This window comes from Erigeron canadensis, chromosome 4 (genome assembly GCF_010389155.1).
Source record: "Erigeron canadensis isolate Cc75 chromosome 4, C_canadensis_v1, whole genome shotgun sequence".
Lineage (NCBI taxonomy): Eukaryota > Viridiplantae > Streptophyta > Magnoliopsida > Asterales > Asteraceae > Erigeron > Erigeron canadensis.
Genome location: NC_057764.1, coordinates 1,613,573 through 1,637,469, shown reverse-complemented (window position 1 = coordinate 1,637,469; position 23,897 = coordinate 1,613,573). Strand labels below are relative to the sequence as shown.

The following is a 23,897-nucleotide window of genomic DNA, read 5'->3' as shown; positions in this document are numbered from 1 at the left end:
TGCACATGGTGTGAAGTGGTACCAACCCATTTCCCAAATTGTAAGACACCAAATCTCATAGAAATTCGATATGTTCCAAACACACACACACATAATATAACTTTGTGTTCTTTTCCCATATCATATCATCGCCAACATCATCCCTACTTTTCAATTTCCATTATGGAAAGAATTTATAAAAGATCAATCATTCTATCACCTAATTCTGTTTCTTTAACTTAACCATAAGTTGTTAGTTATGTCGTGTCATGTTTTCCTTCAAAATAGCAAACTAAAGAGTTGTTAGAATGTTACGAAAAGCACTTGATAGACATATTCCTTCCTTATTGTTTGGTCATAGGTTGGTCCAAAAAATGAGAGTCGGCTTCCTTAAGTCCGTTGTTCATGAGTAGCTCATCTATAGATCGATCAGTTTCTGTAGATTCATATAAAAACCATGTGAATTTGTATGAGCCAAGGGCATATCTCTTAAATGAGCCTAACGTGTCGAAACTAATAATGCTACTTATATTACTGGATTGATGGAATTTAGTTTGGTCATAGATGATATGATCATGATGTTATCGGTCTATCACAAATATGAAATTTCATTAGCCCAAGCCAATATATGCAGTTGAACCATTTCTATAGCAAAATCTAATCTAAATTACACCCATTAATACTAATTGGTCTTTGCTCCAAGAGCATAGCCTATATTAAATGGGCTAACGTTAACCCATTTAAAAGGTTAGTCAGACGAGTTGAAACTGCCCCAAGTGTATTTTTCTTAATATACAAAACCGGGAGTAAAATTATATACTTCTAATAAGAGTAAATGGAAGTGAATACTAGTTTAAAACCGGGGTGTTTAGCCTAGCTTCCTTATGCTTTTATTTTACAAGTTGTTTATGTTTATATTTTATAAGCTTACAAGCTCTTTTGATAATGTTTGGATTAACTTACGTAGTTTATCACCTATTTCAATGGCTTGTGTTAGAAAAGAAGCTTATCAAAACTAGCTTATATACGCTCAAATGCTTATGTTCAATAAGCTAGGCCAAACACCCAAATGGCTTATCTTGTGAAATATAAACTAAAAAGGCAATAAGCCCCAATAAACAAGCTAGGCCAAACACCCCCTAAAAAACCTCGATTTGGATATATATTTACGTATTTAGTTTGTGCAATAAAGACAATAATAGTCTTTTGTTGGGATGGTTTGGGTGCTGCTTATTAATTGAGTGGACTAAGGTTCAAAGTCTCCTCTCCAACTCCAATTTTATTTATTTGTATTTTCTTTGTTTTATTATTTGAGGAGATTTTGATATTTATATTTTACTCCCCTGCTGTATTGTTATTTTGTGTCTTTTTAGTTAGGGATTTTAAAAATGTCTTTTTACCCCATCTATTTTCAATGCTTTAAAAATTCTGTCTCAAACTTTTTTTCTTTTTTTTACAATCTATTTATATTTTGAAGTTTGTTCTTTCTTTAATTTTTATATTTCTAGTTTGTTTTTAAGCATCTAGAAGTTTCGCCAGAAGCGACTAGTCGCTTCCCGAATGTCCCTTTCCTTCGCTTTGCTTTATATGTTTTTGTTTTTATTAAACCTATGATTGTTTTTGTTTTCCAGCTATTGTTTTTTTTTTGTAACATTTTGTTTCACAAATATTTTTTTGTTTTTGGTAATATTTTGATTTTTACCAATTTTAATTAAAATCTTTTTGTTCAATTTTTTTCGTTAGACTTTGAATTTTTTTTTTTTTTTGACACATTTTGTCTTATTACTATCTATTTAAGTAAACATATGGTTTTGTTGTAATATTGCCATTAAAAAGAAAATCGGATAACCGCAGCGCGCAGAGTAAATTTTCGATTAATTAAATTAAAGGAATATAATCCGTGAGTGAACATTGAAGATTCCAAATAAACTATTTCTATAAATACTAATGTCATCATATCGCATTTTTTTTATATTATAAAGATATTTATACTATCTTATAAATATCATTATATCACAGGTTGCATAAAATGAGAAAGTATGTACCATAATAGTAAGGTTTGTGTTTGTACATCAAACAACGGTTGGTATTGTGACTCCGCTGAGGGCTTCGTCGAGGTGGTTCTTTAGGGATTAAGGTAATTCGTTGGCGATCCCCTTCTGGTAAGACTTTGCCTCTTGTACACCTCGGAATTGTTTGTGGTGTGTATTATGTGTGTAATTGATCATTGGTTGACTTGTTCGTTCATTCTCCTTCTCCTCCCTTTTTTAGTGTTAATATGGCTTGGAGAGGAAGTCTTTGGATATACTCAAATCCCAGGCATTGCTGGCAGAGATCCTCTATTTTAGGAATAGATATAGGCAAATATCTTTCATCCTTATCTTGTGATATGAAGAAGCTGCGTATCTGAGTAGGCAAGAGGATACGTCATCAAGCCCCAGTTTAGTATATGGAGCTGCGAAGGTCATTATATTAAAACTTCTGCGCCAGTTGTAATTATTTTGGGCGAAATGTAGGTAAGACCGTATGTTAAGCCTATCACGGAGTTTGCCCAAACTTTGTAAGCAAGACATTACACAATTCAGGCAACTGTCGAATGTGAGTAAGCTAGGGTTTCAAAGATCTTATAAAGACAAGTAGCTATAATATCACCGGATCTAGTCCACGGATAATATTAATCTTTTTGAGTAAAGGGCTACCTTGGCGGCTTGGCCAGCTTACAATTGTGCCACATATCCTACTCTAAAACACCCTATGGGATTCGAAACCAGAAACCCGTAGTATTTGATAGTAAAGCTTGTTGCCCATTAATCCAAGTGACAACTTGTAAATCAATTGTAGAGTGCAGGCTCGAACGCATGCCGTTCTAGAAATAGGTAAGGACGACGACCACTACACCTACACCTTGTTGATAAGTTTCTGGGGTGATGGGATTGAACCCATGGCCAGTTAAATGAAAAGGTTTTCACCAGCTATCATAATGTAAAGTTGATCGTAAATGATTTAAATCCCATAACACTAAAAAAACAACCATTAATTTATATGTTAAATACCACGAAACTAAACCAATTACCTTGGCCCAAGTGGTTGAAGTGAGGTACCTAGTTTCTTCACTAATAAGGAGGTCATGGGTTTATATCACACAGATAAAAAAGAATAAAAATTGAGTTTCCATATTGGGACATTTGTTTTTTCTCACCTATGGTTGGTTTGAAAATGAACATGGTCTGGTTGGCTAGTGGTCCGTCAGTGCCCAATTAGCCATAAAAATAACTGTGAAACTAAATAGTCGTGGATCGAGGTTTCAACCGGAAGAAGCCGAAGATGTATGTGTGTACTCCTGGTAAAATATGCTTTAACCCCATGATGTTATATGGTTAAACGAGATCAAATGTTATGTTGATCAAGTTGCCAAACCACGTTAGGATAAAGAATTGCCTCTTTACAAGCGTGTCAATGTCGAGGACAGATAACATGACTTTTTGCCTCTTTCCGTCTAAGTTTTCCTTTGGCTACTCAAAATAATAAGAGTTTATGTCATACATGAAAAGGTGAATTAACTCAACCGTAATTTGTGGGTTACATTGATAACTGCTAACCCAGACTGACCCACATTGGCTATCCATCCATATTTTGGATTTTTGGGGCATATTCACTAATATTATAAAAAATTAATGATCTCAGATATCAATAATATAAGTGATGAAAACTAACTGATCTTGGATGATCCCATTGTAATAGTAATTGATATTGATATCATTATCTTTGATTGTTTTATCGTACGATATAAATGTTACTCTGTTAGAGATGTATTCAAAACGCTCCCGAAAAAAGAAATGATCTATGGTCTATTTCATGGGACAATTACTTAAATGTATATGTGCTACAAGTCTACAACCCTTCCTATCTGATAGAAGATGATTTCGTGATCCTGGACCGATCTTACCTGGATAAAACCAAAAATATCTAACAAATCTGATCTAAATTTTATTATCATTGTTAAATAAAAAATATAATTAATAATATTAATAACTAAACAAAATCGAACAACCATACGGGCAGTACGCATTGCATACGGCTCTACAATAAATTTGACCCTTCTCTTTTAGGCTAGGTAAGAACGAGAACTCGATTTCGGAAAAGTCTTTGCAGCCGAAGTCAGCCGAGGAGCCGAGCGACGTTTTAGTTAAGCTCTATCTGTCTCTCGGGACTCGATCGAGTCATTCTTACCTTAAAAAAAAAACTATGATCCGAATACATGTATATGATAGCTTTAAATAGACTGTACTAACATCTATGTAATAGAGGCCATTACTGGATAACTGAAAATATCCATATGAAAATAACAACGCTGGACTAGCCCATAATAAAAATGAAGACGTAGCAAAGCCCATATCACCAGCGGATGATCTCCATTATTCGAAATCTAATTCACAATACACCAAATACTGTGACTTCTCTACAGTTCACGTAGTTAATATATAGTTTCATGTAATACACAGTTACACATACACACACACACACAAGTGGCTCCTTTAGACCATTTTTCATAAAATGAAGTCGTTTATAGATAAAAATATTGTAAGTCGTTAAAAGAGAGAGCAATTTTAGTACCCCATAGGCCATAATTAGTAACCCTACGCTTTTTTTCTTCAAGCCCGGCCCATTATCTTTAATCCAACATAAATATGAAGCCCAGATAATTGAGTCGGTGAGTTGCACAAAAGGAAAAAATCAAGGTCTGATGTTTGAATAAATTTTGTCAAGAGTTATTACAAGTACTGTTGAAGTTAAAGATTTTATTAAATATATACTAGTCATTGTACTCGTGTATTACGGCGGAATAAGTTTTTACACGACAATGTTTGTCTCAAATCTATGTCAAATATTCGAATCCAAATTTTAAAAAATACAACCAAACATGTAGCAAGAATAATTAAAAAAAATATGCCAAAGAATAATAAGATGTATAAAAACATAAACAATAACTATATTAATGTTTTAAATGTTATATGAACGTAAGATGTAACGATGATGAAAGTTATTAACTATTAAAATCGTCATATGTATAAAAGACCGATGAAAATAACTAAACCCAAATGTTTAAAGGTGAAATCGTAGCTGTATGAAAGTTGTTTGATGTATATAAAAGAACCCAAAGGTTTAGTGTCAATAAAAGAAAAACGAAAATTTTCGATGTCAGACAAAAGTTAAAAAATTGAAAAATTTAAGGTTAAAATGAAAATGGATAAAAATTATTATTTATTTATGTGTTATAACACATAACTAGCTAATATAGGTTTTTAGTATATATAACTAGTTAATTAGCTCGGGTTATATAATTAAAAAGTTAAAACCAAAAAATATATAGACTTATGTATATAATTTTGAAGAGTTGTGTATGTCTGGTTTAACCCTATTTGCTTCTTTAGCTTGCTGGGAGGGAATTTAGGGGAATTCTTACACATGCCGCTCGTAATTGTTGGAACCATGCTTGGTTGTATGTGCATAGACATGTTTATTACATATGTAGGTTGATGTTTAATAGGTTTAAATGCCCCTTTTACTATATATTGTCCATTTTACGCTAAAGTGTGTTATGTGGTGTATGTTATTCTTCTCTAATTGTAATGTAGTCAGACAATACTCGACCAACATGTATGGTTACTAAACTTTTTACACTCTCTATCTTTTTCCTCTTTTTGGTCGGAGATGTTTCTGAAAGTAGTGTATCTATCTTCGTGTAGGGTTAAGGTTGTCTACATTCTAACTCCCTCAAACACGGCTTTTGCCGGATTAGGTACCGTTGTTGTTATTGTTGTTGTTAGTATATAATTTGTTGTCGACACATTATAATTTTTTAGATGGAGATAGCAACATATTTATAAAGATAAACATTAATATATAAACCCGATTAGGTGATAAAAAAAGAGTAAAACTAACTACCATAAATCAGTGGTAGATATAGAATTAAAAATAAAGAGAGCTATAATACAATCGATCATTTTTCATATTAATTTTAAAAAATATAAGGTTACAAAAAAATGTAAAAAAATAAATAACATATGGCCTAATATAAAAAAAAGTTTTTAAGGTTACAAAAATAATATGTAAAAAAATAAATAACATAGACCCTAATATAAAAAAAATAGTTTTTTGATAATAAAGAAAAATAATTATGAAATCATAAATTTGTAAAAAATAGCTTAAGAGAAAATATGGGCATGCCACATAGGAAAAAAAGTTCTAGAAACAATTTTGTTTAATTTATATAAGAGATTGAGTTTTATTTGCTTATTGAGCACATGTTGTTGCTCATATATTTAGTATGATTAGTTTTGCTATAGCTAAAGGAGTGGAGGCTCATATAATATCTTGTGTTCCTACTAATTTCTTATAAATGATATTAATTTCTAATAGAAGTGATGTATTATAATAAATAATATTAATAATATTAATAACAATAATAGTAAGTGTGGGCCCAGATAGTATCTCGGGTTCCTACTAAGTTTTTGTAAATCCTATTAATTTCTAATTAAAGTTGTGATTTTGTAAAAATAATAATAATAATAATAATAATAATAATAATAATAATAGATAACTAGTTAACATATTGTACGAATTAAATCATTTTCGACAGAATTAAATTAGAATATAATCTTTTAAGATATTTATAAGCTTGTAAAATATCTAAAATGATTAAACGGAAAACAAAATCCCCTCGCCAACTACCAGTTGATCTTCAAGCGACGCCATCTGAATCTATAGACTTGTAAACCCCAAAAATGGGAGTCACTTTCATACAATCTTAATTTAGAGAGTTTTCATGTAAAAATAATAGGTACGTTCTATTTCATACATTTAACCTTAATAAAAGAATTATACTATTAAATTGATTGTATTCTATATATTGTGTATTACACAATTTTCGATTAAGGCTGGCATAACAGGTCCAATACGACCTGTTAAGACACGACACGATAAGACACGAAACCTATTGGGGTTGAACACGAACACGACACGATAAGTAATTGTGTCATTTTTTCCTAACACGAACACGACATGAAAATTAACAAGTAACACGATAAAACCTGTTAAGGAACCTGTTTATTTTTTCTTGGGAAAATTACACTTTTGGTCCTTGAACTTGACACGTTTTTCAGTTTTAGTTACTAACCTTCAAAAATTGCAAATTATACACTGAACTTGTCACTTTTTTTCACTTTTGGTTACTGCGTCAACTTTGTTAGTTTTTCCCCGTTAACTTGCCCAGATTCGTTAATTTTCATTCAGCTTTCATCCTTCCCATTATTCCATAACTAAAATCGATAATCAGTCTAACTTCAGGTTTTATATATTGTTTTGGCCGATTAGTGAAAATACATATTCATCTGTTATGTTTTGAAACAAATTTTTTATGTTTACAGTTACTATCTATTTGTTATACAGTAGTTTGATTAGATGAAATAATTATTTATTTTTTTAACGACAATGAAATAATTGTTATTGAAATTGTTATTTATAAAGATAGATTTATTTAGTGACTATGTTTGAATTTCGAGTCTTCTTATGTCTAATTTAACTGTAATTTTTTTTTTGTGTTATACAAACTTATATAGTTTTTCTTAATTCATTTTATTAACTATTAATGAACGAAAATAAAAATAAGATATTGTAATGTTTATCTGAAGTAACGTGTTGTAGGTTTTTCTAATAATCTATAACGCCTTATGATTTAACCATAAATATTTTTGTCTATGTTATATAAATTTGTTATAAAACATATAATAATGAACTAATTTTTAAATATATTTTTCATTGATAAAATTTACACCAACTACTATATGTTATAAATAAAAATGTTTAGAGTCAAAGTTAAAAGTAAAAATATTAAGAAAAAATCTAAATAATAACATTTAAAATTGGACGAATGAGGTATATATAAAAAAAATTTAGGTAAATTACACTTTTCATTACTGAAGTTTGTCGATTATCGATTTTAGTTATGGAATAACTGGAAGGACGAAAAGTGAAAAAAAAAACTAACGAATTTGTGCAACTTAACGGAGCAAAACTAACGAAACTGGACGCAGCGACCAAAAGTGAAAAAAGTGATAAGTTCAGTGTGTAATTTGCAATTTTTGAAGTTTAATGACTAAAAGTGAAAAACGTGTCAAGTTTGTAATTTTCCACTTTTTCTTTATCAATATTTATATCTATATTAAATCTCTATACAAAAACCAAATTCTTATACAATAGCACATATACAAAACATTTCCCAGATTCAAATAAATCGAAAAAAAGATGAAGAAATAAACCCAATATCTATAGAAAAAAAAAGGTATAAAGAAGAATCTGGTGGTGATGAAGAGGGCTATTCTCGTTGTCGTTGCCAATCGGATCCACAGTGCAGATCTCCGTCGTTGTCGTTGTAGTTAGCGAGATCTCCATTGTCTAGTGAATCTACCATAATCCGGTTAGTTAGCGAGATCTCCATCGTCTAGTGAATCTACCAGAATCCGGTTTCAGGATGTCGAAATCTATGTTGATGAGGATGATGGTTAGGATCAGATGGGAATGTTGAAGAATATCTTCTTAGATATTCAAAGTAATATGTATGGATTAACAAATATGTGTAGAAGTTGAGAAAGGAGACAACGAAAAAGAATGGATGTGTGAATCTGGGAAATGTTCGGTGAAAGGGGAAAGTTACATCATTATGTTTTACATTTATCCGATATATACATATATTATTATTATTATATATTAAAAATCTTAACAGGTTCTAACCGGTATTAACAGGTTTTGACCTGTTAAGATTTATGTCTTAACAACCTGTTAAGACATGAAATTTATTAAGGCCAAACACAAAACCTGTTAAGAACAGGTCGTGTCGTGTTAACAGGTTTCGTGGCAAAACTGTCAGCGTTACTTTCGATAACTATAGGTTGGCCATACCTTTTGTTTTGTAACCCGAAATGTCGAGCGACCGAAGAACGAGGTGCTTTTTTGTGGCGTATTAGGCCTTAGCCAACTCAAGACACCTTCTCCTTTTTCCACAGCCACATTAGCATTTCTTTCTCTTAAATCACATCTTCCTTACTCACTAGCAACCCTAACTCTTCTTCATATCTTCCTTAACTGTTATTTTATTTTATTTTGTATTCATCCTATAATAAAATAAACTCACTTTTGTTAAATAAAAACAATACATTAATAAAAATAAAACAGATTACATCTACAAAATAAAAAAAAAAACATCACGATACATAAATAAATAAAGACAACTTTTACATTATTAGTAAAAAATAAATTTAATGTTGACAATGGTTTTGTGGCAAGTTCCAAATATTTGACTAGAGCGCCTCAAATACGGTTGTGCGTCACTCGATCACGTAACTCACCCATCATACGTAACTGTGTTCCAACTCGTTGCTCCCAAGTACGAATTGGCCTCTCGTCTGGAGTTAACTCCAATTCGAGAGGAGTAATTGCACGAACGTTATGATCAACGATCATGTTGTGCAAAAATCACACAAGTGTACATCATACGTTTAATTTTGTTGATGCTCAAAGGACGCGCTCCATGAGTAAGGATTTGAAAACGACCTTGAAGCACCCCGAATGCACGCTCTACGTCTTTCCTTGCAGCTTATTGATAGCGCTTGAACTTTGTGGTCTTGGGGTCCATGGGACACTTGAAAGACTTCACAAGTGTAGACTATTCAGCATAAATATCGTCGGCTAGATAATACATCTTTGTAAACTGTTGGCCATTAGCGGTAAAGTTGACCACAGGAGCTCTATCTTTAAAGAGCTGGTCGAACAAGCAGATTCATTGAGTACGTTGATGCCATTGTTCGAACCGGCGTGTCCAAAGTAAGCATGTCAAATCCACAAATCATATGAAGCAACCGCTTCAAGCATAATCGTGGGGTGTCCTTTGTCGCCACGAGTGTATTGGCCTTGCCATGCAGTGGGGCAGTTTCTCCATGGCCAGTACATACAATCAACGCTTCCAAGCATACCCAGGAAACCATGCACCTTCAAATGTTTCGCGGTCAATCGATCAACATCTTCTTGGGTTGGTTTTCTCATATACTCTGCGTGATACAATTGAACAATGCACTTACAAAAAGCGTCCAAAGAATCGTATGACGTTTGTTGACCCATTTCCAAGTACTCATCTAATTGGTTGGCTCAAGCAGCATACGCCAGCTGGCGTACAACGAAAGTACTTTTTTGAGAAATGTTTAAAGTGGAAGCACCTACGACATGGAAAGGAGGATTGTAAAAGTATTGAAAGTGAGTCGGTAATGGTTGTATGACGCTAAATGATTGTATATCCTTCACTATACGGATAAACATTTCCTTGGGCATTCGAAAATACCTGCGAAAATAATCACCAGGAAAGACGAGTTACGTGGTTAACTAATGATTAAATAAACGGGTTGCCACATTGGCGTGGTTTCTGGGTATGTACCTTCTTGGTGCTCTTGGTATGTTCAACCGTGTGGAACTCTCGGCTTCTCTTTCTTCATCTTTCAAAAAAGTAACAAATGTTTTCAACATTTCTGTATCTATTGTATACCTACGAACGTAGGATGTTGAATCTTCGTTAGAACTTGACATTTTTGTTTTATGAAATGGTGTATGGTTTTATATTTGTATGTGTGTGTGTGTGTGTTTTTTAAATGAAATGGGGTTGATAATAGAATGATGGAAGTTTATGTATATATAAGGTGGGTTCTTTTTTACAAAATTTGTAGCCGTTAACTTCAAAAAAAAAAATAATAAAATAAACAAGTACTCGTATAACGGTCAACTTGGCCCGCTCCCACTCGTCTACCATCATTGTTGGGTCGAAGGGGGAGGTGAGGACATGCTTCGATGGGGGCACTGCCAACCCAGTCCTCGTCGACCTGTCGATTAGGCGTTGGCATAGGCCTTATAGGATAATACGTGATGACATTTTTTCGTTAGTTGATGTTGAATATCTATGAATTTTGTTTTAACACGCATGAAAACTAGGAAAATAGTTTTATATCATTTAATATGGACACTTCCATTGAATGACACATAGAGCTAGCTTTAAAAAAAAAACAAAGCTTATAAATAGCTAACACCCTCAATACGCCACTGTCGGGTTCGAATCTTAGCAATGTCCTAATATGTTTGCTCTCCCATATGTAGATGGGTGATAGCATTGCTAATACCACTCACCATATTTGCATGTAAGAGACCCATGATACCTAGGAAAAAACCACAAAGTGGACACATAACTAGCCTTACAAGTCTAATTCGTTGACATATCATCTACTGCTGTTTAATTTGTTTTATAGATGTGTATAAAAGATGTATAGGTGATCATCTTAAAATTACTTCTCTAGATAAATTAAATTGAATTAGTTAAGTGCTAAAACCATACATGTTTAAGCCTAGATTGATTGGCTCAGTGACGGACTAGGGTTATCACACAATCATTACAACTCCTGATAAATCAGTGCGAACCTAATAAACTCTTAGCGAGTTTAAGATGTCAATGATTGTGTAATAAATATGATATGAATGTGGATTGTTATGATTGAATCTTGATTGCCTATAAGTATTAAATGCGATTGAATTGAATGTGTTCTTGCAGGATTCTTGACAGAGTATTTATACAATAATATTTAAGAGGTTGACAAAACCCTTTCAAAGATTCACCTACAGTGAATGATCCTTTTGTAGTAATGATACAACGTGTACGCGTTTATAACATATATATATGTATGTCTGTGAATATATATATATATATATATAACCGTATATATGTGTCAATATACATAACTCTGCTAGAATCACATTGGGCCGAGCCCAAAGTAAAAGGCGCATGTATGTGTATTAAGATTCAATTAGGCCCTGTTGCACATATGTGTATATCTCGTGTGGGTGGAATTGAGAGAGACGGCAGGGTAAAGGAATCAAGAAAGCAAAAGGGGAGCGGTGGAGAGAAAATCCGACCCTATTAAGATCCGACCCGGTATCTCACTCGGCTTCTCACCCGGTCATATATATCTAATATATATAGAAGCAGCATAATCAAGGAGGGAAGGGAAATATCCAACCCTAATAAGTTCCGATCCTCCCATCTCACCCGGTTTCTAATCCGGTTTCTTTATAAGTATACCTTCATGATCGATCTCTGTATTCCTTTCCTTTTCTGGCCGACATATCCTGCCCGGTTGTGGATCCCGACCCGACGACTTTTTACCCTGATCCAAGTTTCAATCTCGCCCGGTTGTTGACCCGGTTTGTTTAATAGCCGATCCGGAGATCCACTCCTGCTAGGGATTTACTTGGTTTCTTGAGCTTCTGTATATTTCTTTTAACCACCGTATATCTATACGGGATCAATACATAATTGCTTTTTTTTTCTTTTTTTTTAACATTCGGTTTTATTCATCATAAATGGGTGACTAGCAAGTAGCTGGTAAACATAGAAGAACAGAACCAAAAAAGAAATCAGAGATTACATGTATTGAACTTTGACCAATTTGTCCATTGGATTCGAGACGAACTTGCTTTATTTGACACCCAAAGAAAGCTTGTGAACTTGATTTCTTTGATGGCATAACGGATAGAGGTTCTCTTATTTGTAAAGATCTTGTCATGACGAGTCTTCCAAATAGTCCAGATGTAAGATAGGACTACAACATTAAGATATTTCGACTTCTTGGGTTCAATTGAGAGGTCTTTGTGTATTTCAAAAAGAGTTTTAATGGACATTAAATGGTGGATGCATTCCTAATTTTTAGTGACAAGTCTATGGGTTTTTTCCCTAAATCACATGTAACAGCTACCTCTCGTAGTTTAAACTACACGTATGGATTCATCATTGTATGGTGAAATGTTCCTCTGATATCGAATACTATCGACCTGACCGTCCGTTAGAAAAGGATCCTTTTAATATGAGCACAAAAGGAAGTTCAATTTTGTTATTCAAACATATTTTCTTTTCATTCGGATAAGCATATTCATATGCATAATAAAGCTCTATTAATAAAGTAAATTACGCAACAAATAACACATTGTACGTCAATTAAACTTTATTGCAAAAAAATTAACCAAACTTTTAATGTTATCCAAATGGTTGTAACGCACCCTGTAAATGAGTTATTTGATGCTTAATTCTCCACCATTTAACTCTGAAGTATACTTAGATTGGTCAATTAGGTCTCTCATTTAGTCGTCGTCATTGAGGACCATCAATTTTCTTCTTTTATACTCGTATCATGGAAAAGAAAAAGTAGTTACCTAGAATCGGACAATCGAACTTTACGAATTTTAGTATAGCTATTATTTATACTTGGTTGGTAAACAAAACTATTAATCATCACTCAATCTTAGAGTCTAATTCTTTTATCATGACACCTCTAGTTATATACTCATCATAAACTCTACATTGTACAAGCTAAACTTCCCTTCCCATACCCTGTTTATGACCAAATTATATAGTGCTGATAGATATTTATAGTTGTTTTTCTTATGGTTTTTTAGGTATCTTAAAATAAGCATGATGTGTAAAAATCGAGTTAAATTTAAGAACAAGAGATACCATAGAACTGTCTATTACACACTCTTGGTCAGTGGACCCGTTCGTATGCAATATAGTTAAAAGATAAGTCCAGGTCAAATCCACAAAGACTGATTAAGAGTGAGCGAGTTTAATGTAGCTTTAAAAAGAGTTTTGGATTTTAAAGACTCCCGTCATGTTGGATTTGAAAAAGTGAGTTGATTAATAAAATTAGTAATTCTGAAGAACTAAAAGAATAAAGCGTTGATTTAATATCAAGATTAGTTAAAGGATCATCTACTTCGACTCCATGACACAACTTATTTAGGTTGCATTTAAGTTAAAACCAATTTAATTATGTTGATTTGATAACGAGGTCTAGACAAAGAATTCACTAGTAGCGCTCCTGGCGTATTATCCAACCCGAACCCATTAACCAAGTGATTCAATCCCTAAGATCCGGTTACCACCTTCTCTATCAATATCTACTAATTTGACTAATTTGTTTTGTTATTGCAAACAATTTCGTCTACCAATTTTACCAAACCGTTAACACTTTGAATTATATTATCTATTGTTGTTTATCAACTTATTACCACAAGTTAATACCTATTGACTGTATCCAATCAACTAAAACAATGTACTCCTAAACTTAGATACCTCTAAATCATTCATACATCATCAACAAAACAGTAGATAAGTGAAAAAGAACTCAAAACATTAAGATCTCGACAAAACGTTTAACTATCAACTTGAATTCATAGAAGTATGAAACCATAATTCATTGTGTCACTTCATCTCAGTAGATGATGAAGTATTTAGCTAAACATAATCATATATAAATCACAAATAGCAAAAGAAAGAGTAAACATCTTGTACCAAAGTGTGAAAGACAATGAAAAGCTAAAGAAATCGATGTTTGAATGCCTTGAAACTCTCGAGCAACCTATAGATCTTGGACGACGAATAAGCTGTTGAATATTGCCTCAAAGAACCCTAAAATCGACTAGAAGTGAAAGTATATCGAATGGAAGGGTTTTGATTTTGTATTTGTAACACCCCGAGCTGGGCTCGAAATGCACTGATAAGCATGACATAAGATGGAATTATCGTAGAACGAAACTATATGAAAATAAAAAGATTCCGTGAACCCAACCATTTAGATTACAAAGTCACAAAAGCATAAGGAGCATACAACAATCAAAAGTTTACAAAATACATTCAAAAGACGGCTCATGATCCTAAGCAAGTCCCATTAACGGGTAATGAATCACGGATTGATGGTCAAGTCCAATGTCTAGCAAGCACATCAAGCTCTTGGGCTCTTTTGGTTACCTGAAAAGTGTACTAAACAATGTCAACACTAGGTTGGTGAGTTCGTAGGAAAGAATGAAGAAGAACAAACACCAATGTCATCCAATACAAAATTAACATTAAACATGATCTAAGATTTAGACACTTGTACACAATATTCCTCAATGTCCACATGTCCTTAATAATTTTCATCAAGTACTAAAATGTACCCGTAAAATGTCCTCAAGTACGCATCGTACCCGTATAATGTCATCAAGTACTAAAAGTACCCATTTGTATTGTCATCATGCACCCCATTGTACTCATTTCATATAAATTGTTCGTCATTGCCCACACATAATCAAACACCTTATGTATATACTTCATACGATAGTACTTTTGAAAGGCCTTTGATGCTTATATATAGGGTCACCCGCAACCTTCCCACCACATCTCCAACCTTTCAAAGTCATTACCGTCTTCCGTATATACACAACTAACCTAAAAACATCTCAACATACACATACAATAACCATATAACAAATCACATATTCGCACGACTACAAAACTATCACACAACATGTAAACCACAATGTCATCATGCACGAAGTTAGGATAATATCAAGTTAGGATGAGATTATAAGTGATCAACGTGCACCACGTGTCCACAACCTAATAACGTATTCAATATATGCATTATTAACCAAAACGAAGCTTTAACTAGGTTCTTAGCTAGGTCTCATGGCTTTGAGAGACTTTCAGGACTCGACAAGGTCACTAGAGAGGTTATGTAATAGTTTTAAATCAATTTGAAGTCGCCCTAAGGATACCTCGGTCCCAAACAAAAGTTATACATTCATAAAGTTTTAGTTAATATCTCGAATTTGGTTCCAAAAATGACACTCGATTTTGAACGACTTGTTTTTCATGTAACAGACACCAAAAAGGTCATAAGAGGACATTCTGGAAAGGTCGAGACGATCCTAGGATAATGGTAAAAAAGCTAGGAAAGTATTTGGGCTGGAAAGCTCCCACTGCGCTGCATCAAGAAAACTGCGTCGCAGTTTCAATCCAGAAAGTTTTACTGCTTTGCAGCTTGCTTTTGTTGCGTCGCAGTCCAAGTAACTCAGCCCCATTGCGCTGCAGCTCAGCCACTGCGCCGCACTCCAGCCCAGATCAGTTCAGCAAGCAGATTTTCGAGCCAACACACCCAAAACTAACCCATAACTCATTTTTGACACCCAAAATCGTTTTGTGATGAATCAAAACTCAATATGAAGCATGATTATGTATATTTACACATGAATAATTCAAACCCACTTCAAAATCTTTCTTCAAAACACCAAAATCAAGCTCAAATTTGGTTTTACCCAATACTAACCCTAGACAAACCCTAATTCGACTCTTGGCCTAATTTGTGACCCGAAAACGTTTTGACACAACTAGAAATACATTTACTAACATGAAATGAAGGTCATGAAGTAGAATTTACTTACCAAAAGTTTCACAAATCCTCAAACCCGAATTTTGACCCAAAGGAGATTGTTCTTGCACTTTTGATGACCCAACTTTTTATATGAAGAATTTATGATGATGACGATGATGTTCCAACCATTAATCCAACCCAACAACCATAATTGTTATAAGAATTAAATGAGAGGGAGAGAGATGAGTTTGTGTGCATTCAATAGAGAGATAGAAATCATAGCATGAATGATTGGTGGATGAGGGTGTAAGGGTTGGGAGGGGATAAGGTTGGGTAAATGGGTCTTGGGTTAACCATGGAGGATCCATTTCCATTACTAGCTATATTAAATGTCATTCTAAATGAAAAATCGATTAGCACCAATTAATGATCTCGACTTGGACGATAAATTGAACCATATGAACACCTGGCATTCAATTGAACCTTAAATTGCACTAGAACATATATTGATTAACTAATACTTAGTCAAAATGTACACATAGTCAAAGAGTCAAGAATCACGATTGTTATAGTATTTATGGTCCAAACACAAAGGGTTTTTGCCGACTCAAGATATGCGCCGTATAAATTGAACTTTCCAAAATTTGGGTTCCCGCTATGCGCCACATAGATTCCTCATGCGCTGCATACTTCTTCAACAATGAAAAAGTGCTTGCCCGATATGCGCTACATCTACTTTTAGTGCACCACATATCCACATGGCTCGATTTTGCCTAACTTTCTGACCAAAAATTCACTTGAAATCTGCACCGCATATTATTGCCATGCCCCGCATATTCTTCATCTTCAACACAACTTTGTATTTTTCATTCGATCTTCACACGAACTCGTCCACGAACCATCCTAATGCATCTTTTAGCTATCAAAAAGCCATTTCTAAGTATTTTACCTGTTTTAAGCATTAAATCACTAACAATACCATTAAGGTATCGAATATACATGATATTTAAACATAAATAAGCTTAAAACGACTTATAAACGATATAAAAATGTATATATAAATGGACATATACGAGCATAATATGTATTGAGAAATTTAATCTTTCGATATACATATCCTACCTAATTAACTGGTATCATTTTTTTAGCTCGATCATTTGGCATAGACTTGATTTTCCTTTTGAAATAAGGTCCAAAGTTTTATATTTGTCTTGCACGTCTAGGATCATTTGGAATAATATAAGAATAAGATGGAATTTCCATTAAAAAGAAAAAAGTTACACCGTCTTAATTTGAATTGATTGTTACGGAGACGACTCAAGTCCTAACTATTCCAAAAAAAAAAAAAATTCCGCAGAATTGGCACAAATCAAAAGCACCACAAAACCAATATGAGGACTAAAACACAACCACATATCTTAAAAAGAAAATAGAATCTCGATAATGTTCCTTTTTATAACGGACAATGACAAAAAAATCAACCATGTCCATAACTCATTCACGTAACTGCTCGATATAATCACATAATAAAAGCATAATCGAAAGTATGTATAGATGTTTTTCCTTATTTTTTTTTTTTTTTCTTTTTTGATAATGTGGTAGACTTGGACAACAATGCTAATGGTACTTTTTTTTTTCTATCTTTGTTGATAAAGTTTAGATAATGTGGCAATATTGGTGGACTAAGTCAATTGGGTATGGCATTATGGATAGCCAATATGTTCTCCATGCTTGAGTGATATCAAAAGTTTTGAAACTATAAGAATTAGGTGTGTATTTATGTACCATTAATCAGGCAATATGTCTTTCAGAAAACAAATCTAATAATTGTAAGGAGTAGTAGTTTTATTTAACAAATTTTTGCTTCTAACCATTGGGTTAATAGCGGGGTTTTTGACCTTTGCTTATGCCTATATGAGAGAGGTATCCGCGCAAAGCGACGACGTTGGTGGCGACGGTTGATGATAACGGCGATAACGGTGTGGTTATTAATGTAAAAGTATAAGTGATTTGCTAATGAAATCCTAATTCAGATAGAGGGAGTATTTGTTTCCATAGAAGGGCAGTGATGGAGTATGAGATATGTAAGAAGGTAATATAAAACGTCAAGGGCAAATCCGGTATTTTAAAGATGGAATAGTTTAATTTAAAAAAGAGACTTTATAAAGGAGTAGAGATAAAGATTAAAGACTTATAGTTTTTATGTTTTAAATGCTGGTTGAATTACCATTTATTACACCGAAAAGTTAACATAAATAGTAAATACATATATTGAAATTTTCTAAAGTTTAAATTAACTTTACTAGTAAATTACGAAGTTTGACATTTGGATTAAAATCAATGCTCAAAATATAAAGATGATTTTTAAATCTTAACATTTAATTATAATCTAAAAGTCAAGGATCCTTCAACTTTGCTAACAAAGTTGAATGAATGATGTATATATCGTGAAAAGTTATTTTGAGAACATTTTTTTTGCGAGAACTTTTGAGAACTTTTTAAATCAAGCCCAACCGATGATTATTTTTTACATGAAAATTGTCATTTGATTGTTTTCTGAATAATTTATGTGTAATTTTGAAGTTTATAATTGTGTGGAGGCGTGGATTATCATCCGTTATACAATTATGTTGAGATTTGGATTATTGATCACATGTGCAAGAATATTGCTATGATTACAAGTGATCAAGAATCCAAATCTCCACATAATTGTATAACGGATGATAATTCAAGAATCCAAATCTCCACATAATTGTATAACGGATAATAATTCATGCTCCACACAATAATAAACTTCAAAATTACACATAAGTTATTCTAGAAAACAATCAAAAAACAATTTTCATGTAAAGAACAATTATCGGTTGGACTTGATTTAAAAAGTTCTCAAAGATTCTCGCAAAAAAAAAAAATGTTCTCAAAATAACTTTACCCTATCCGCATCCAAAATACACTTTCTTATTATGCTATTTCTAAACAGAAATTGGAGATACTATGATTAAATCTGCTCACTACTCACATGAATCATTCTTAATTATTTTCTTTATGGCTATGTGCAAGCGTGCTATTCCTACTTAAGTGCTCACATGATTCTTTTAATTAATTATTAATGATGATCTGGTGGTTTAAATTTAGGTTTAGGTGTGAGCGGTTTTAAAAGTAAAATGTTCAGTATGAAAGGTCGATGTAAAACGTCAATATAATAACTCAAGAGAAAACCTGAACACTAAGTTTGATGTAAACGGTTGGAGATTATATATGAAACTAGGAGGAAGATGAGCAGAAACTCATTGGCTAATCTGTTTTTGTCGTTTTAATTGTTTGAACAAAGCGGAAAACATACTTGATGAAGATACAAATGATACAAGTTCGTAGTTTAGGAGAAATCGAGGCTAAAACTTATTGTCACTATCAATATATTGTTGATCTTGTCGTACTGGTTGATATTGTTTACACCAATTTATACAGGTAGTGTTTTCAATTTACTCTACAAGCAAATCCAAATATAACAAGTTAAAAGACACATCATGTTGACTTTAGAAAACAACTATGCTTTTGAGAATTTCCACTATTTAATAAGGCTTTGCTATATTAGAAACAAAACTACTTAGAAGAGTAATTAACTCCATCGTTGTCAACTTCTTTTTAATTTTGGAGTCACATGTCAAGAATTCAATCCTCATCCCATGCAAAAGTCGAAGGTTTTTTTCTATCATTTAGATAGAACTTGAAGGCAGCCACTTTATTTAGGTAGAGATAAAACTGTCTACATCTCAATTTCTCACATACGTATACTATTAAAGTCTTGAGACTCAAAACCCGTAAAAAATTACATTAGCTGTTTCATTTACATTTACGTTGTCTACTTCTTTTACTAATCAAACACATAATTTTTAAAAGCTCAAACAAATTGATTATTAATTTTTTACTTTATGTCAAAACTAAACAGTATATTATCATAAAATTTCCAACAAAAGTGGAATTGAAAGATGATACACAACATTATGTACTATGCCTCCAGCCACAGCTCCCGTTGACCCGTTTTAACTTCAACTCCAGCTTTATTAGTTCTAGCCTCAACTTTAGTTTCAACTATTTTTGTCAAACATAAATAACGAGCATAGTACCCGCACAATACGGTGGTGAGCTGACGATGACGGTGGTGTGATGGCGGCGACGGATGGTGATGGTGGTGGCGGCATCAATTGGTGTAGGTAAAGGTATCTGATTTAAAGGGCGTTAGTAGAGATATTTTATAATATAATAGCCTAATGGTTTAATTTAATATTAAAGATTGATAGTAATTTAATTTATTAAGGGTATTTTAGTTAATTCGCATATCCCATTTGTTAAGTCTTGGATTCGCTGAGTTGACTTGCTCGCTGACATGTATCGTTAGCAAGTCTTCAGCGAGTCCAGTGACTCTCTTTAGCGGGATGTATGCTGCCCAAATGCTTATCATGGCGGGAAGTATTCAAACCATGTGAAGACAAGAGTCACATGGTGGTTCATCTAATTGTAACATACCTTACTAGGTAAAGGTACATGTTGGGACCAAAACTTGGGTCTTCTCTCTCATACCCATTTTGGTAAAGAAGACAAGGGCTCTTGCTTGAAAGTACAAGGAGCCAATGGAACGTTGACAACCACCATCTATTACCATCAAGGGAAGGCTGTGTTGCCCTAATTCCTCCTCTATATAAAGCAACACAGCCGCATTGTATCATGTGTGTTAGTCACCTTGAAAGTGTGTGTCACTTGTAATTGTTCAAGTTTTTAGTGTGTCTAGACTTAGCAATTATCTTGTTCATTTGTATTCTTGTAAGTCAAGTGTGTAAGATCGACTATGTATTCATCGTTTAATCAATGATACATATGATTATATTTGCATTGATTTATTACATTTGAACTTGTTGTTGTTCTTGTTATTTATCTTCTTATTTACTTTCCTGTCTAATTTAAATATAACATAAGTTGTGCATTCGTGGACCATCAAGTGGTATCAGAGCCACCGTTCCTAAATCATTGGAACAAGATCTATTTGCCTCCTTGTGTTTACATTAAAAATTCTGTTCTTTAACTTTTCTTGAAATTCTTTTTCTAAAACAAGAACATGTCTTCTGTTCCCAGCCTAGTGAACACACGTGACTTTGGTTATGTGTCGATACCTCCTAAATTCGAGCCCAAGGATTTTAGGTATTGGAAGGAGAGGATGCTTCTTCACATCTCTGGTGTGGAACCCTATTTAATGACTATATTAACTGAGGGTCCATACGTGCCGATGTATGTCCAAAGGACTCCAGGAGCTACACCTGAAGCTCCAGATAGTCACTGACCTGGTTAAACCAGAGGTTCAATGGACAGATGAAGAAAGAAAGCTGGTAAATCTTGATGCTAGGCTGAAAAACATGATTATTGTCACTCTTCCCACTGAAATCATGAAGCTAGTCATCAAGTATCCCTCTTCAAAAGAAGTATGGGATAGATTGGTCAGCACCTATGAAGGATATGCTGACCTCATCAAAATCAAGAAAATTGATTTGAAACGTGCTTATGAAAACTTCTTCTCTCTTCCAGATGAAAGTCTTGAGAGTACTTATACTCGCTTTAAAGGGTTGCTCAATGATATGACAAATGTTGGCATTACTCAGGATAATTTTGAAGTATGCCATAAATTCATCGACTCTCTTCCTATTAAGTGGCAAAACTTAAGACAAACTCTTCGTACAACGAAGAAAACTCAAGATTTTGATCTTGAAGAACTCTTTGGTACTCTTCAATTTGAAGAGAGAGCATTGGCTCAAAACATTCGAGCCTCTGCTGATGCCAAAAGACATGCTGGCTCTTCTTCTTCTTCTTCTTCTTCTTCTTCTGTCAGCATATCCTCCCATCCTATTTCTGACCCTATAGCTCTTGTTTCTACTGAGCCCATCGACCTCTATGATGGCACCAGTATTTCAAATCTTCTAGCACCTATTCAAACTCTCATTGATGAGCTGGATGATGAAGAGAAACAAGACTTGATTAATGATTTTATGGGCTTTGCCCTTGTCGCTGGTAGAAAATACTCCAGAAGGTGGAACAATCGCAAAACGGTTGCTCCCCTCAAACCTCCTGTTGATAAATCACCGGAAGAATGCTGGAGGTGTGGCAGAAAAGGCCACTACCAGAAGGAGTGCAGGGTCTCTTTTCCCACTCCAGCTGCTCCTAAACCTAATCCTTCTAAATTTGCTGATGAATACAGGAACAAATACTATCAGCTGAAAGGCAAAGGTGGCTGAAACGGAGGATGCCAAAGTTCCAGCAAAAGGACTAGTTGCTGAAGAACATGATTGGGTTGACTCAGATGATTCTGATGATGACGACTATGTTAATGCCATGTGCCTTATGGCACTTGCTGACAGTGATGCTCTGACAAAGGATCAAGTCTCCTCTAGTCAGTGGGTAAACGTCACTGTTAAAAAGGTACACTCTCTTCGTTCCTCCTCTTCTGATCATGACAAGACCAAAATTATGGAGTCTTTGTCTTGTGATCTTCAGTTCGTAGAAAGTCTACATGCTGAACTTCAATCTAAACTTAACTCTGCTGGAGTAGAGTTAAGTGAAAAATCTGAAAAACTTATGAAACTGAAAAATGTTCATATTGAACTTCAATCTCATGAGTTAATGACTCAGAAACTCCAACTTGAGAATGAAACTCTCAAGGCTGAAGTTTCTAATCTGAAGAACATTGTGACTTCCTGGTCAAAGGCTTCCAAATTTCATCACCAATGTTTGAGTGAGCAAGTCCCTGCTCAAGTACAAGCAGTGATTGGTGGCAATTTTGATGTTGCTGCCTCAATTACTGACTCATTTAATGATGATGTAAAGCCTGAAATCTCTATTCCTCCACCCTCTTCAGCTTCCATCTCTCTTGAAGAGATGAAAAAGTGGTATTTTGTCAAGGGACAAAATGACTACCATGCTGAGATGGATTCTAAGGCTACATCTTCCACCAGTGTGCCCTCTTCCTCTAATGTTAAAAGTACCAGTCCCTCAACCAGTACTTTTGACATGTTCTCTCATCTTCCCATTGTTGGCATGATGCCACATGAAGGGAGAATTCAACATTCTCCACCTAGAACCTTTAAAGGGGATATTTCAAGTAATGGATATGTACTCATTGCTCCTCAGCGACTATCTGTAAAAGGTGCTGAGCCCTTTAAAAGAAGCACTATTGCTGCTCCCTATGACTATGGTACTCCTCAGCGAGTTAATTAGGTCGTTCAACAACATTCTAGTGCTCAATCTTCCTCTCAGCTGGAACCTACCCATGCTAATCCCATGACTGAACATGATCGTCTAATGAATAGACGAGTTAGGTTCGTTGATGCAAGACATCAGCAAGTACTTCCCACAAAGGTTGTACCTGCTGATGTTCAAACTCATATGGCATCTCAATCTATGCCTCTAAAATCCAATCTAAGGCATAACACTCCTAAAAAGGGAAGACTGCCTTCTCAAAATAGGTCTACCACTCCTCAGCGAGGACACTTGCCACATCAGCAAGTAAGGCCTATAACTCCTCAGCGGGGACATTTGCCACATCAGGAAATGAGACCCACTACTCCACAAAGAGGACAAATTCCTACTCAGCATAGTCAA

At 34.0% G+C, this 23,897-nt stretch overlaps 1 long non-coding RNA gene across 1 annotated transcript; it reads right to left on the bottom strand.

Moving 5' to 3' along the window:
* Positions 1 to 14,657: 14,657 nt before the first annotated feature.
* Positions 14,658 to 16,560, bottom strand: LOC122594961. The gene is made up of 2 exons (XR_006323163.1): positions 16,324 to 16,560; positions 14,658 to 14,869 (listed from the first exon to the last, which is right to left on the bottom strand). It is a non-coding gene; the product is annotated as an uncharacterized LOC122594961 (long non-coding RNA).
* Positions 16,561 to 23,897: the final 7,337 nt, after the last annotated feature.